This window comes from Entelurus aequoreus, linkage group LG23, assembly GCF_033978785.1.
Source record: "Entelurus aequoreus isolate RoL-2023_Sb linkage group LG23, RoL_Eaeq_v1.1, whole genome shotgun sequence".
NCBI lineage: Eukaryota > Metazoa > Chordata > Actinopteri > Syngnathiformes > Syngnathidae > Entelurus > Entelurus aequoreus.
Genome location: NC_084753.1, coordinates 39,179,655 through 39,195,281, shown reverse-complemented (window position 1 = coordinate 39,195,281; position 15,627 = coordinate 39,179,655). Strand labels below are relative to the sequence as shown.

At 40.7% G+C, this 15,627-nt stretch overlaps 1 protein-coding gene and 1 pseudogene across 1 annotated transcript in view; one reads left to right on the top strand and one right to left on the bottom strand.

The window, feature by feature from the left end:
- Window positions 1-15,627, top strand: part of LOC133640595 (gastrula zinc finger protein XlCGF57.1-like) — a 300,331-nt gene that overhangs the window by 158,399 nt on the left and 126,305 nt on the right. The gene's annotated exons all lie outside the window — the stretch shown is intronic.
- Window positions 1,805-15,211, bottom strand: LOC133640615 (oocyte zinc finger protein XlCOF22-like; annotated as a pseudogene).

Below are 15,627 nucleotides of genomic sequence, written 5' to 3'. Positions count from 1 at the left end.
GAAGGCAAAGCTCTCAATTTACCGGTCAATCTATGTTCCCATCCTCACCTATGGTCATGAGCTTTGGGTTATGACCGAAAGGACAAGATCACGGGTACAAACGGCCGAAATTAGTTTCCTCCGCCGGGTGGCGGGTCTCTCCCTTAGATAGGGTGAGAAGCTCTGTCATCCAGGGGGGGCTCAAAGTAAAGCCGCTGCTCCTCCACATCGAGAGGAGCCAGATGAGGTGGTTAGGGCATCTGGTCAGGATGTCACCCGAACGCCTCCCTAGGGAGGTGTTTAGGGCACGTCCAACCGGTAGGAGGCCACGGGGAAGACCCAGGACAAGTTGGGAAGACTATGTCTCCCGGCTGGCCTGGGAACGCCTCGGGATCCCCCGGGAAGAGCTGGACAAAGTGGCTGGGGAGAGGAAAGCCTGGGCTTCCCTGCTTAGGCTGCTGCCCCCGCGACCCGACCTCGGATAAGCGGAAGAAGATGGATGGATGGTTTGGCTTCTCCGGGAGAGGAGTCCTCTATTTTTGACCTGACCTCCTCCCATGAACGTTGGTAATAAAGCCACTTTTGCTTCAGTAAAGCATCTCCGACGTCTCTTTTGATCCAGCCGCACTGCCGTGTCGCCCTTCTGTCCGGACGACGATGACAAGACCAGAAATACACTTCAAAAGCTCCAGAGTTTTACCTCCAAAAATAGAGAGGTAAGAAAGTCAGAGTCAGTTGCATAAAACACTGAAAGGGATTGGCGCGGTTGGAAGAGTGGCCATGCCAGCAACCTGAGGGTTCCTGGTTCGATCCCCACCTTTTACCAACCTCGTCACATCAGTTGTGTCCTTGGGCAAGACACTTCACCCTTGCTCCTGATGAGTCGTGGTTATTGCCTTGCATGGCAGCCCCCGCCATCAGTGTGTGAATGTGTGGGTGAATGTGGAAATAGTGTCAAAGCCCTTTGAGTACCTTGAAGGTAGAAAAGCGCTATACAAGTATAACCCATTTACCATTGTTCCTATAACCCCTTTGTTCAAATGTTTGTTCCACTTGGCATCTTGTCTGACTCGCACCATGCACAGCCTTCCTTGTCACATATTGTTCCTTTTCCCGCTATCCATCCAGTAATTCAAACTGATCCAGCAGCGCGATTGAAGATTATTTTTACTTACAAAAATCAAGGAACCAGGATACTCGGGAAACAAAATGAAAGGTAGCCTATATAAAACGACATATATGCGCACATGTATGCACTGATTAAAAATACAGAACTATAATGCCCACGTTTAGACTTTTTCCCCCAAACGCCATCTTGCTTTTTCCTCCTTCTTCTTTTTCTTTCTATTTCCAGCAGACTAGTAGAACATCTTAGGTGTATTGCTGCCCTCCACAGGTTCTTAAGGGGATTTCCTCCTCCTGTCCTATGGCCCACACTACATTATACGGTCCGGTAGGTGGCAGTATGAACCTTTCAAGTCATGGCTGCAAACTGCCAGTAAGAAGAAGAAGTAATAGAGCTGGTTGCTTGTTTCTCTCGTGAGATCTGACAACATTTTTTAAATAGAACAATTGACAGGATGACAACATCCAAACAAACCAAGTCATCTCCAATACATCTCAACATTACACACATCCTCCAGGCTGAGTTAGTCTAGATGATGAAGTAAGCTGGAAACTACATGTAAGTCATATAAAGAAAACATAAAAAAAATTGACTTTGATAATAAATAGAATAAAATACATACCCACAAATATTAACTACATTTACTGTACCCAACTTTAGTTGAAGCATACATTGTTTATTGCATAAAGGTCTGGGGACATACATATAAAACAATCACACAACAATATTCATATTACACAAGAGAGTAATAAAGACAATTATTAGAATGGATTATAGAGACCCAACAAATGATTCATAAAGTCACACATTTTAAAATTGTATAAAAGACAACTGCTCTAATGATGTATAAAGTAAATAATAATATGCTTCCAGAAGTGGTCCAGAAGATGTTTCAGATGTGAACCAGTAAATATGAACTAAGAGGGATTTATGTGTACTCAAAAGCAAAGGTATGAACACATGTAAAACAAATATGTATATCATATAAAGGAGTTCATCTATGGAATCATCTACAATTAGAAAATAAAATATGTAACCCTTCATTATTTCAAAAAACATATATAAAACACTATTATGAATAAGTATAAAAGTGAATTATGAATATCTACACATAAAATGTTTATTGTATGTAACATATTTTATGTACTGTTTATTCTCACCTTTTCAGTCAAATTGTTCTGTTCATTTTAAAGTACACAAATGTGTATATTAACTCATGTACTTGACTGAAATAAAATCACTAACCTGAAGTGTCTAATCTATAAATGTTAGAATCATATTAACAAGATTGTGTTACACACACAACAATGATGTCACACATGTTATATGTGCTGATGTTGTTAGAAAGTCAAAGTGAAAGTTTTGACAGTTTATTTCAAATCCTGCATCTTCATTTGCTGCTGCTGTTCTCACCAGCACACTTGTGTTTCTTACACTGGTACTTAGAAGAGAATCTTTCACCACACACACTGCAACTCAACACTTTCTCTCCTGTGTGTGTTCTCATGTGTACTGTACAAGATTGTCGGCGACGAAAGCTTTTGTTGCAGCTTGAACAGGAGTATGGTTTTTTACCAGAGTGCGTTCTCATGTGTAATTTTAATTGCAGTCTTTTTATATAACTTTTACCACATACTGAACATTAAAAAGGTTTTTCTCCAGTGTGTATTCTCATGTGTGTTTTGAAATGGTCCCTTCGAGTAAAATCTTTACCGCAGATTGAACATGAAACATGTTTTTCTCTCGTGTGTATTCTCATGTGTGATTTGAAATTTTGATTTAGAGTAAAATCTTTACCGCAGATTGAACATGAAAAAGGTTTTTCGCCAGTGTGTGTTCTCATGTGTGTTTTGAAATTTTGATTTTGAGTAAAATCTTTACCGCAGATTGAACATGAAAAAGGTTTTTCGCCAGTGTGTATTCTCATGTGTACTTTGAAATGCTGCTTTTGAGTAAAATCTTTACCGCAGATTGAACATGAAAAAGGTTTTTCGCCAGTGTGTGTTCTCATGTGTATTTTGAAACTGTGCTTTTTAGTAAAATCTTTACCGCAGATTGAACATGAAAAAGGTTTTTCGCCAGTGTGTGTTCTCATGTGTCTTTTCAAATGTTGACTTTGAGTAAAATCTTTACCACAGATTGAACATGAAAAACGTTTTTCTCCAGTGTGTGTTCTCATGTGTGTTTTTAGACGACAACGGTATTTAAAAGTTTTGTCGCAGTGAGAACATGTGAAGTGTGTGTTGTCAGTGTGACATGTCTTATCATCTTTAGAGTCTTCATCATCAGTGTCAGGAGAGTGTGACGTTGTGTCCTCACTATCTGATAGTGGAGCTAAGAGCTTGTCTGCTTGTGATCCTCCACAGTGGTCTCCATCAGCTTCTGTTGTCATGTGTTGAGTTGAGCTGCTGCTTGGAGGCTCCGCCTCTCTCTTCTCCTCACTTTCACCTTTGACCTCATCATCTTCACTCTTCACAGGGACACCAGTCACTGGGAACTCCTCCAACCATTCAATATGCTCTCCCTCCTGATTGATGCTGCGTTCCTCCTCTTCCCCTTTAATGTGAGGGGTCAGTGGGTCCTCCTCTTCCTCTTTAATGTGAGGGGTCAGTGGGTCTTCCTCTTCCTCCTTAATGTGAGGGCTCAGTGGATCCACCTCTTCCTCTCTAAAATGGGGTGTCAGTGGGTCCTCCTCTTCCCCTTTGATGTGAGTGGTCAATGGGTCATCCTCTTCCTCTTTAAAATGGGGGATCAGTGGGTGTTCCTCTTCCTTTTTAATGTTGGAGGGCTGTGGCTCCATCCTGAAGCTCCACTTCTGTTGCTCAGGGAGTAGATGTTCTTCACAGACGTCTGCAGGACACAAGAAGACAAACACGTTTTAGAAACATCCATCTCTGCTCAGTCACACAATGCATTCAGTACTTTTACATGCACTTAGGAAAAACATGTTATCGTATGAACTGTCTTGAAATCTCAGTGACGCACAAACACGCTGCTCTTTACAACATTATTCACAGGAAAATAAAAACAAACCAGGACGACAGGACTTTTTACTATGGATGGACAATATGGTTTAAAATTGATTTTGCGATATATTATTTCATATAAAATTACTAATATAACCATTTTAAAACAGGCTACACAGGCTCCTAATTTAGTTGCTGAAATATGCAGTAAAATATTACATCATTTCCAGTATCATTTTCTCAAATAAAGTAACCAGACATTAACAGTAAATAAACAAGTACATAAATAATAATAGTTTCGACAAAATAGTACAATTAGAAATGACACAATATGTTGATATGATATATCGTGACATATATTGTTATTAGGATATAGATTTGAGGTCATATCGCCCATACCAAACATTGGTTCGCCGAGTCATTTTGTTTGGCCCACCAAATATATTTATTTTTTATATTCTTCAGATGTGTGTGTACGTTTAAAACGTTGTACTACTGTTCTACATCACGTGGAAGTGTCATGTCATGGGGTTGGTGTGCTTTTAACTAAGGGTGTGACGATACGGTCAGCTCACCAAAGGATACTCGATAATGGCTTTCGGAGAACGAGACAATATTTTGGTGGTTAACATGATTCTTACACATACGTGTACTTCATGTGTATATGAATGTACTTTCCCTTGTGTGCTTAGTTTTACTGTAACTTCATTGTGGATAATATCTATAAACAACCTCAATTGTTTTTCATCTTTAATTTGAAGGACTGTTTACTTATCTGACAAATTCAAAGGAAACTGCACTTTTTTAAAATGTTGCCTATCATTCACAATCGTTATGTAACACATGTTTTTAATTTTTATGAATTATAATTAGTAAATAAACGTGAGCAAAAATCAGCTAACATTGGAGTCAATGGGAGCTCCTCTATTAGACCCACAAAGTCCTCCAAACAACATTGCTGGTTTACGAGCAGACGAGCATGTTCGGCGGCACACAATCACAGAGTACTTACAAGCAGACACAGTGTGTAGACAGAAAAGGGAGAACGGACGCATTTTCGTGTAAAAACTAACAATAAAGGTAAAGTTATAACACTGAAACACCCTCAGGAAGAGATGCTTTAAGACATGGCTAGCTAGCTAGCCACCGTTGTTTTAGCTACTTCTAAATCACTAATCCTCGCCTCCATGGCGACAAATAAAGTACGTTGCTTACAAGTATCATTATCACTGCAGGACGAGGAATAGCTAAACATGCTTCACTACACAGTAGCTCACTGGCATCAAAATGTAAACAAACGCCACGTACCTAGTCGATACTACTATGATTACGTCGATATTTTTTGGCATCACAACATCTTCTTTCGTTTTTTAGAAATGTACATTATGTTTATAAACTCAGGAAATATGTCCCTGGACACATGAGGACTCTGAAGATGACCAATGTATGATCCTGTAACTACTTGGTACCAGATTGATACCCACATTTGTGGTATCATCCACAAACTAATGTAAAGTATCAAACAACAGAAGAATAAGTGATTACCGTATTTTCCGCACCATAAGGCACCCCGTGTTGTAAGCCGCACCTTCAATGAATGGCATATTTCAAAACGTTGTTTACCTATTAGCCGCCCCGTGTTATTAGCCGCACCTATGCTACGCTAAAGGGAATGTCAAAAAAACAGTCGGATAGGTCATTCTGAGGTGGCAAATTATGATATGTCTAGTCTATTGCAGCACCAAACAAACAATCGGAAAATTCCCGTCATATCAATTCCTAGATATGGTCGAAACTATTTAAAGTGCACTACGCATAATAAATGCAACATTGTTAATATTGCCACTACGGATAATCTTAACAAAAACTCGTCAAAACAGCCCAATACCTATAATATGGGCTTTTTAAACATAAGATCATTGTCTCCCAAGGCGTTATTGGTTAATGAGGTCATTAGAGACAACAATCTTAACGTCATTGGTCTTAGAGAAACCTGGCTCAAACCAGACAATTTTTTTGCGCTCAATGAGGCATCTCCTCCTAACTATACGAATGCGCATGTTGCCCGTCCTCTTAAAAGGGGAGGGGGTGTCGCACTAATATACAATGAAAATGTCAACCTTACCCCTAACCTAAATAATAAATATAAATCGTTTGAGGTGCTTACTATGAGGTCTGTCACACCGCTACCTCTCGACCTGGCTGTTATCTACCGCCCCCCTGGGCCCTATTTGGACTTTATCAGTGAATTCTCAGAGTTCGTTGCTGATCTAGTGACGCACGCCGACAATATAATCATAATGGGGGACTTTAATATCCATATGAATACCCCATCGGACCCTCAGTGCGTGGCGCTCCAAACCATAATTGATAGCTGTGGTCTTACACAAATAATACATGAACCCACGCATCGCAACGGTAACACAATAGATCTAGTGCTTGTCAGGGGTGTCACCACCTCCAAAGTTATGATACTTCCATATACTAAAGTAATGTCCGATCATTACCTTATAAAATTTGAAGTTTTGACTCATTGTCAACAAGCTAATAATAATAATAACTGCTATAGCGGCCGCAACATTAATGCTGCCACAACGATGACTCTTGCTGACCTACTGCCTTCGGTAATGGCACCAGTCCCAAATTATGTCGGCTCTATTGATAACCTCACTAACAACTTCGACGATGCCTTGCGCGAAATTATTGATAGTATAGCACCACTAAAGCAAAAAAGGGCCCCTAAAAGGCGCACCCCATGGTTTACAGAAGAAATTAGAGCTCATAAATTATCATGTAGAAAACTGGAACGCAAATGGCGCGCGACTAAACTTGAGGTTTTCCATCAAGCATGGAGTGATAGTTTAATAACTTATAAACGCATGCTTACCTTAGCTAAAGCTAAATACTACTCAAATCTCATCCGCCTCAACAAAAACGATCCTAAATTTCTGTTTAGTACAGTAGCATCGCTAACCCAACAAGGGACTCCTCCCAGTAGCTCCACCCACTCGGCAGATGATTTTATGAATTTCTTTAATAAGAAAATTGAACTCATTAGAAAGGAGATTAAAGACAACGCATCCCAGCTACAACTGGGTTCTATTAACACAAATACGACTGTATATACGACGGACACTGCCCTCCAAAATAGTCTCTCTATTTTTGATGAAATAACAGAGGAATTATTACAGCGTGTAAGTGGGATAAAACAAACAACATGTTTACTTGACCCACTTCCTGGGAAACTTATCAAGGAACTGTTTGTATTATTAGGTCCATCAGTGTTAAATATTATAAACTTATCACTTTCCTCCGGCACTGTTCCCCTAGCATTCAAAAAAGCGGTAATTCATCCTCTGCTCAAAAGACCTAACCTCGATCCTGACCTCATGGTAAACTACCGAACGGTCTCCCACCTTCCGTTTATTTCCAAAATTCTCGAAAGAATTGTTGCACAGCAGCTAAATGAACACTTAATGACTAACAATCTCTGTGAACCTTTTCAATCCGGTTTTAGGGCAAATCACTCTACGGAGACAGCCCTCGCAAAAATGACTAATGATATATTGCTAACGATGGATTCTGATGCGTCATCTATGTTGCTGCTTCTTGATCTTAGCGCCGCTTTCGATACCGTCGATCATAATATTTTATTAGAGCGTATCAAAACACGTATTGGTATATCAGACTTAGCCTTGTCTTGGTTTAACTCTTATCTTACTGACAGGATGCAGTGCGTCTCCCATAACAATGTGACCTCGGACTATGTCAAGGTAACGTGCGGAGTTCCCCAGGGTTCGGTTCTTGGCCCTGCACTCTTTAGTATTTACATGCTGCCGCTGGGTGACATCATACGCAAGTACGGTGTTAACTTTCACTGTTATGCTGATGACACTCAACTCTACATGCCCCTAAAGCTGACCAACACGCCGGATTGTAGTCAGCTGGAGGCGTGTCTTAATGAAATTAAACAATGGATGTCCGCTAACTTTTTGCAACTCAACGCTAAGAAAACGGAAATGCTGATTATCGGTCCTGCTAGACACCAACATCTATTTAATAATACCACCTTAACATTTGACAACCAAACAATTAAACAAGGAGACTCGGTAAAGAATCTGGGTATTATCTTCGACCCAACTCTCTCGTTTGAGTCACACATTAAGAGTGTTACTAAAACGGCCTTCTTTCATCCCCGTAATATCGCTAAAATTCGTTCCATCTTGTCCACAAGCGATGCTGAGATCATTATCCATGCGTTCGTTACGTCTCGTCTCGATTACTGTAACGTATTATTTTCGGGTCTCCCTATGTCTAGCATTAAAAGATTACAGTTGGTACAAAATGCGGCTGCAAGGCTTTTGACGAAAACAAGAAAGTTTGATCATTTTACGCCTATACTGGCTCACTTGCACTGGCTTCCTGTGCACTTAAGATGCGACTTTAAGGTTTTACTACTTACGTATAAAATACTACACGGTTTAGCTCCAGCCTATCTCGCCGATTGTATGGTACCATATGTCCCGACAAGAAATCTGCGTTCAAAGAACTCCGGCTTATTAGTGATTCCCAGAGCCAAAAAAAAGTCTGCGGGCTATAGAGCATTTTCTATTCGGGCTCCAGTACTCTGGAATGCCCTCCCGGTAACAGTTAGAGATGCTACCTCAGTAGAAGCATTTAAGTCCCATCTTAAAACTCATTTGTATAATCTAGCCTTTAAATAGACCCCCCCTTTTTTAGACCAGTTGATCTGCCGTTTCTTTTCTTCTCTCCTCTTCTCCCCTGTCCCTTGCGAGGGGGAGTTGCATAGGTCCGGTGGCCATGGATGAAGTGCTGGCTGTCCAGAGTCGGGACCCCGGGTGGACCACTAGCCTGTGCATCGGTTGGGGACATCTCTGCGCTGCTGACCCGTCTCCGCTCGGGATGGTTTCCTGTTGGCCCCGCTGTGGACTGGACTCCCGCTGATGTGTTGGATCCACTGTGGACTGGACTTTCACAATGTTATGTCAGACCCACTCGACATCCGTTGCTTTCGGTCTCCCCTAGAGGGGGGGGTTACCCACATATGCGGTCCTCTCCAAGGTTTCTCATAGTCATTCACCGACGTCCCACTGGGGTGAGTTTTTCCTTGCCCGTATGTGGGCTCTGTACCGAGGATGTCGTTGTGGCTTGTACAGCCCTTTGAGACACTTGTGATTTAGGGCTATATAAATAAACATTGATTGATTGATTGATTGATTCAAACTTTAATAATATATCACAAACCAGCGTTCTAAAAACTCTGTTCACTCCCAAAATGTAATGTGCAAATGTGCAATCACAAAAATAGTAACACTCAAAATAGTGCAGAGCAATAGCAACATCAATAACTCAACGTTGCTCGAACGTTAGTGTCACACAACACACAAAATAAACATTTAAAGCTCACTTTCTGAAGTTATTACTCATCCACAAATCCCTCGAATTATTCTTCTTCGGTGTGCTTCACTTGTTTTTGACACCATCTGTGATGTGGACGCATGCAGTCATAGATCAACAGGGACGGAGCTGCGTGAAAAAAGTCACCCGGTCTCTTCGCTCATTTTTTCTTCATCCATCCATCCCTTCGAGTTAGCTTTTATGATGATGCCGGCTGGAAAGTTCTCTTTTGGCAAGGTCTTCCTTTTGAATATCACCGTGGGTGGAAGTTTCTGGCCGTTAGCATGGCAAGCTAGAACCACAGTAGGACGACTTCTCATTCCCTGTGGTGCGAATATTCACCGTACGTGTTCCCGTTGTATCCACAGTGCGGTTCACAGGAATATCAAAAGTCAGTGGAACCTTGTACGCGTGTCTCTTAGTAGGAGATATTTTGTGGTCTTTACAGAAACACACAAATTAAATGAAATATCCGCGCGCTTCTTCTTCTACGGGGGCGGGTGCTCACCTTGGCGGTTGCTTACAGTAGAAGAAGAAGCGCTTCCTCTTCTATGGGGGCGGTTGCTTACCGTAGAAGAAGAAGCGCTTCCTCTTTTACGGGGAAAAAAAGATGGCGGCTGTTTACCGTAGTTGCGAGACCTAAACTTCATGAAAATAAATATTAATATTAATCCATATATAAGGCGCACCGGGTTATTAGCCGCACTGTCAGCTTTTGAGAAAAATTGTGGTTTTTAGGTCGGCTTATGGTGCGGAAAATACGGTATTACATTTTAACAGAAGTGTAGACAGAACATGTTAAAAGAGAAAGTAAGCAGATATTAACAGTAAATGAACAAGTAGATTAATAATTCATTTTCTAGCACTTGTCCTTAATAATGTTGACAAAATAATAGGTGTATACATGACACAATATGTTACTGCATATGTCAGCAGACTAATTAGGAGTCTTTGTTTGTTTACTTACTACTAAAAGACAAGTTGTCTAGTATGTTCACTATTTTATTTAAAAACTAAACTGCAATAATAAACATGTTTAATGTACCCTAAGTTTTTTTTTTAAAATAAAGCCAATAATGCTATTTTTGTGGTCCCCTTTATTTAGAAAAGTACCAAAATAATTTTAGTACCGATACCAAAATATTGGTATCGTTACATCACTACCGCCTATATTTGAATATTGTCTAATGGAAATGACTGCTGTGTGATAATCACATTAATAACCAGTGTTGGCGTTAACACACTTTTTATGTCTTTTTACGCATTAAAATCAAAAAGGACGTGCATTTCCGTAAGTCCGCGCGTCCCTGGGATGCAGAGTTTTTTTTTTTTAACCGACCTGCCTTCTCTGGATCAAAACTCCAGTTTGCTTGTTTTTTTAATTGATTATTGCGTTCCGCCGGTGTTTTGTTTTGTTTATTGTGACGGTGCGCTCTTATCACGCCGTCACTTGAGGACCGGCACGTCAGCGGGAGCAAGCGCGCTGTCACAAAGACAATGTCAGTGTCGTGACTTGGAGAAGATAACCGGGTCAAATTTCCGTCCCCGTTTTTTTCCCCCCAAGATGGCGCCGCTGTAGTGGCTGCTGTTGGCAGGAGCTCTGTGCTCTTGTGTCATTCTTTTGTGTTCCGGATGTTTCCTTCTTGTTTTCATGCAGGGTTTTTTTTGCCTTTTGGTTGGGGACCCTTTGGGACTGTGTGACAAGGGGTGGCACTTTGGTGACTTCTGCTGTGCTTTTTTTGTGAACTTCTGGATCTGCTTCCCGGGAGCCTTTTGGCCATGGAGACCAGCTGCTGGGTCTCTGCCACACCAGAGTCCATTTGGAGAGACTGGAGGAGATGCGGAAGAAGAGACAGGGCTGCGGAGCTGGCGCTGAGAGCCGGGACGGACAAGCTTCACAGTGTCTTGGCTGAATGAGCAGGTATCGGACACCTCGGTCTCCTTGGACGTATCCTCGCTCATCCATGCGGACTGGACACTGGCCGGGAGTTGGTGGGCGGCCGAGGGTGGTGTTGGTTCTCTTGGTTGCTTTGTTGGGTCTGCTCCTTTCTCTGGCCATGTTCCCCCCACCCCAGCAGACTATGGTGTGTATTTTTTTTATAGCATTTTTGTTGTTGTTTTACTTTTGTGGCTGTGTGTAGAAGTGACTGCTCTTTTAATGTCTTTAATGTCCTTTGTGTTTTTTGATGTTTCCCTCTTACACACATGTTTATGTGTGCTATGGCTATGAGTTTTTTTTCTCTTTGGCCTCAGTCTGGACCCCCTCTCCAGGGGCCCAGGCTTAGTCTGATTTTTTTTCTCCCCCCTCCTCCCCCCTCCCCGGCATTTACCTGTTTCTCACCTTTTTTGTAAGGGGCGCCAGAAGTTGGCAGACCCGTCAGCGATCCTGTTCTGTCTCCCTGTAATGTTTGTCTGCTCTTGAATGGGATTGTGCTGAAAATCTTAATTTCCCCTCTGGGATTATCAAAGTATTTCTGATTCTGATTGCGTTTTTATTGGCCGTCTTCAAAAGTAATGAACTTTCCGGTACAATTTCTTAAATTTTAATTCACCGAAATTTTTATCAGTCACAAATACTGCCTCAGTTTGCACTCGGACAACTTTACCACGAGGGGGCTATCAAAAGAAAGACTTTAGAAAGACAAGAAAACTTTGCTAATTAGTACTAATAAACTAGATTGATTGAGACATTGCTGGACAGCAGAGAAGTAACTAAATCCAAATAAACGTTGAAATTATTTTTTTAAGATATCTGGCTTGTACCTTCAGTAGGGATGTAAATCATTAAGAATTCATCGATATGATACCGTAATTGATACTCCTTATCGATACCAGTATTTATCGTATTTGTAATTTGTGGAAATAAAAAAGTGGAAAAATACATTTTAAATATCATTCCTATTAGCACAAGAGGTTGAACACGTCCAACATGACGTTCTGTAACATCTCAGAGCAGGGAAGTCTTTTATCAACAGCTGTTTATTTGAAGTCTTAAAGAAGTCAACTATGTGTGCAGTGCAAGGTGAAATGCAGTTATGTCATCTTCTTGTCAATAACACACACATCAATCTTTTGTGTGTTGTTGCTTCCTTATTTGTCATTATTCAAAGCTGATTTTAATGTGTAGCAGCGGCAGCTGAACTCAATGTGACAACGTGTCATAGTTACGTCAGTCAGCTGGAATTAAAAATACAAATAGTTGTGTCGTTAGTCCAGAATCTTCACGGTCCTCATGGATGACATAATTAGGAACCAGTACTAAAAAAAATGGTACTTGGTATACATCCCTAATCTTCACCACTAAACCTTTGAAATATGCTGACATATGTGCTGCTAAAGGTAAATAAACAGTAGCCATATTGAATGTGTGCCTTCATTTGACCACGTGAGGTAAGGAGGACGGCCTCTAGGTCACATGGTTACACCCCAGCAATTACATTGTTGATGATTGATGAGCATTCATTTTTAAATGGACGTGTTAAAAAGCAAGTATATCTCCATCTTTAGTCATAAATGTGGCCCCCGGATGAACATGTGTCACAAACATTGTATTAGATGATATGTGGATGTTGTGCTTACTTGGACTGTGATGAAGCTGTGAGGACTCAGGTGGTTTGTCTTCATGCTCTTCAGTCTTCACAGAGACAACAGTCAGTGGAAACTTGGTGAGATCAGCCTCCTCCTGCCCTACAGGACACTCTCCCTCCTCTTCCTCTTTAAAATAAGGGGGCTGTGGATCCTCCTCGTCCCCTTTAAAATGTGAGGGCTGTGGATCCTCTAAAGTGAAACTGTCCCCCTGCAGATGAGGGAGACATTCTTCTTGGTGTTCAATCAGCTGATGGATGTCTACAGGACACAAACAAAACACATTTTAACTCCTACATGCTAAATATTAAATCGTACATGAAATATAGGACTGTAGCTATTGAAAATTGTATTAATCAAGTGTTCTACTGGAAATGTTTTCGATTAATCGAGTAACTGGATAAAACATAGTGTTGCTTGGTTAAAGACAAATTTAAGCTACTTTAAGACATTTCACTTAATAATGAACGACCAATTGGTTTGAGATGGTATGAGATCAAGATGTCATCTTTAGATCAGGCTTTGTTTTTTCGACAATCACTGCCACATTAAAAAGTTCAAGTACCAATGATTGTCACACACACACTATGTGTGGCGAGATTATTCTCTACATTTGACCCATATCCCTTGATCACACCCCTGGGAGGTGAGGGGAGCAGTGAGCAGCAGCGGTGCCTGCGCCTGGGAATAATTTTTATGGTGATTTAACCCCCAATTCCAACCGTTGATGCTGAGTGCCAAGCAGGGAGGTAATGGGTCCCATTTTTATAGTCTTTGGTATGACTCAGTCGGGGTTTGAACTCACAACCTACCGATCTCAGGGCGGACACTCTAACCACTAGGCCACTGAGTAGGTGGATGTAGTAGGTCAATGGCTGCACCAATATGAAGGAAATAACAGGTCAGTATAGCTTTTACACACATAAATAACTTGTCAAACCTGCCAGCTAGCAGGCTAGGTTTACAGTGTCAGTTACCATGGTAACTGACTCTGACTTTGTCTTACCTCTCTTATTTTTGGAGGTAAAACTCTCGAGCTTTACATACTCAGGAGTTTGCACTTAACCTGCTCTCTGGAATATTCCCCCGGTGACTGTGTGAGTTTTGTGTAAACATGTTGATACACATTGTTACAAACTGAGAGGAACATCAACCTCTCATAAATATTGTGTGTCTGAAACTGTCTCGTTTTTATGAACACTGTAAAACAATCAGTGCATCATCCTCACATGACAATTCAACTTCTTATAGACAATCTATTTAGGAATAGTGTTAATAATAAATATAAAGTTAGTAAACATGTGAGAGTAAGAAGTAAACAAACCTGTTCTGTGTAACACAACTTGATGTTTTTGATGTTGTCGCTCCTTCTCCTCTTTTGTTGGACAAAGTTCCTCCTCGTACTCTGCTATCGTTCTTTCGCACATTTTCACACAATCACAACACTTTACACTCACACTTGATCTCTGCTTAGCGATGTGTTTTGATCACTTCCGCCTCTCTTTGTTAGCAGCTAACAAGCTAAGCTAACTAGCAGGCTAAGCTAGCTCGAGAAGCATCAAAATGCGCTCAGACTAATATAACCGGATGCAAACAGTTATTAACGATGTTTACTCTATTTAATAGCGTCTAATAAAGGACATATATGTGTACATGGACGCACAGATTAAGAACACTGAACTGTGACGACTGCAATAACGTCTTCACCGTCAGACGCCATCTTGCTTTATCCTCGCCGTGTTTGGTTCGCGCGCAGTGTTGTCAGATCTCGCGAGAGAAACAAGTAACCAGCTCTAAATATGACCTTGTATTTATAGATTGTATTTATCTACTCTAACCAACTATGAATTATATAACATATATACAATGTGCTTCTGTCAGTGTTACAGGTCCCGGCTTGGGTACCTGGTTACAGCTTATAATTATCCTGCAGTATGGACACAAGGATCACAAATTGAAACGTGTTGTCGCTTTCCCAAATTCCACTGGATTGTGTTTTTATTGAACCACACAAAATATATTCTGTCTCTTTCTTTTGTTTTTTTTCCATTGTCTTTTCAATGTTCATATTTTTTGTATTATCACAATAGCAATCAATATAACAATCATTCTGTCATTATTCAAATTCACACTACATAATAACACCATTCTCATTTTACATCATTTGTTCTCCTCATCAATATCTCTCATTTTCATTTCCGGCATAATACTGTTACTAGTAGCTGCACCACTACAGTGCACACAGAAAGCAGACAGTGGCTAATGCTAACAACATTGGCAGAACTGGACCAATAAACAATATAGAAAGTTATAATACAAAAACGAACTCATATTGTACACATTTAGGCTCATTGCACTTGTCACTTTTACAGAAGTGATTAGAAAAATATTAATAGAAAAATAAACTGCAGCAGCCCACTTTGCATTACATTACAATGTCCCAAAACGAACACCAAACGTCATCATCCTCACATCAAACTAAAGCTCAGTGACTGCACTTTATCACACAATTATTTGTGTTTCAAATATAGCTGCTTTAAGGTCATTACTAAC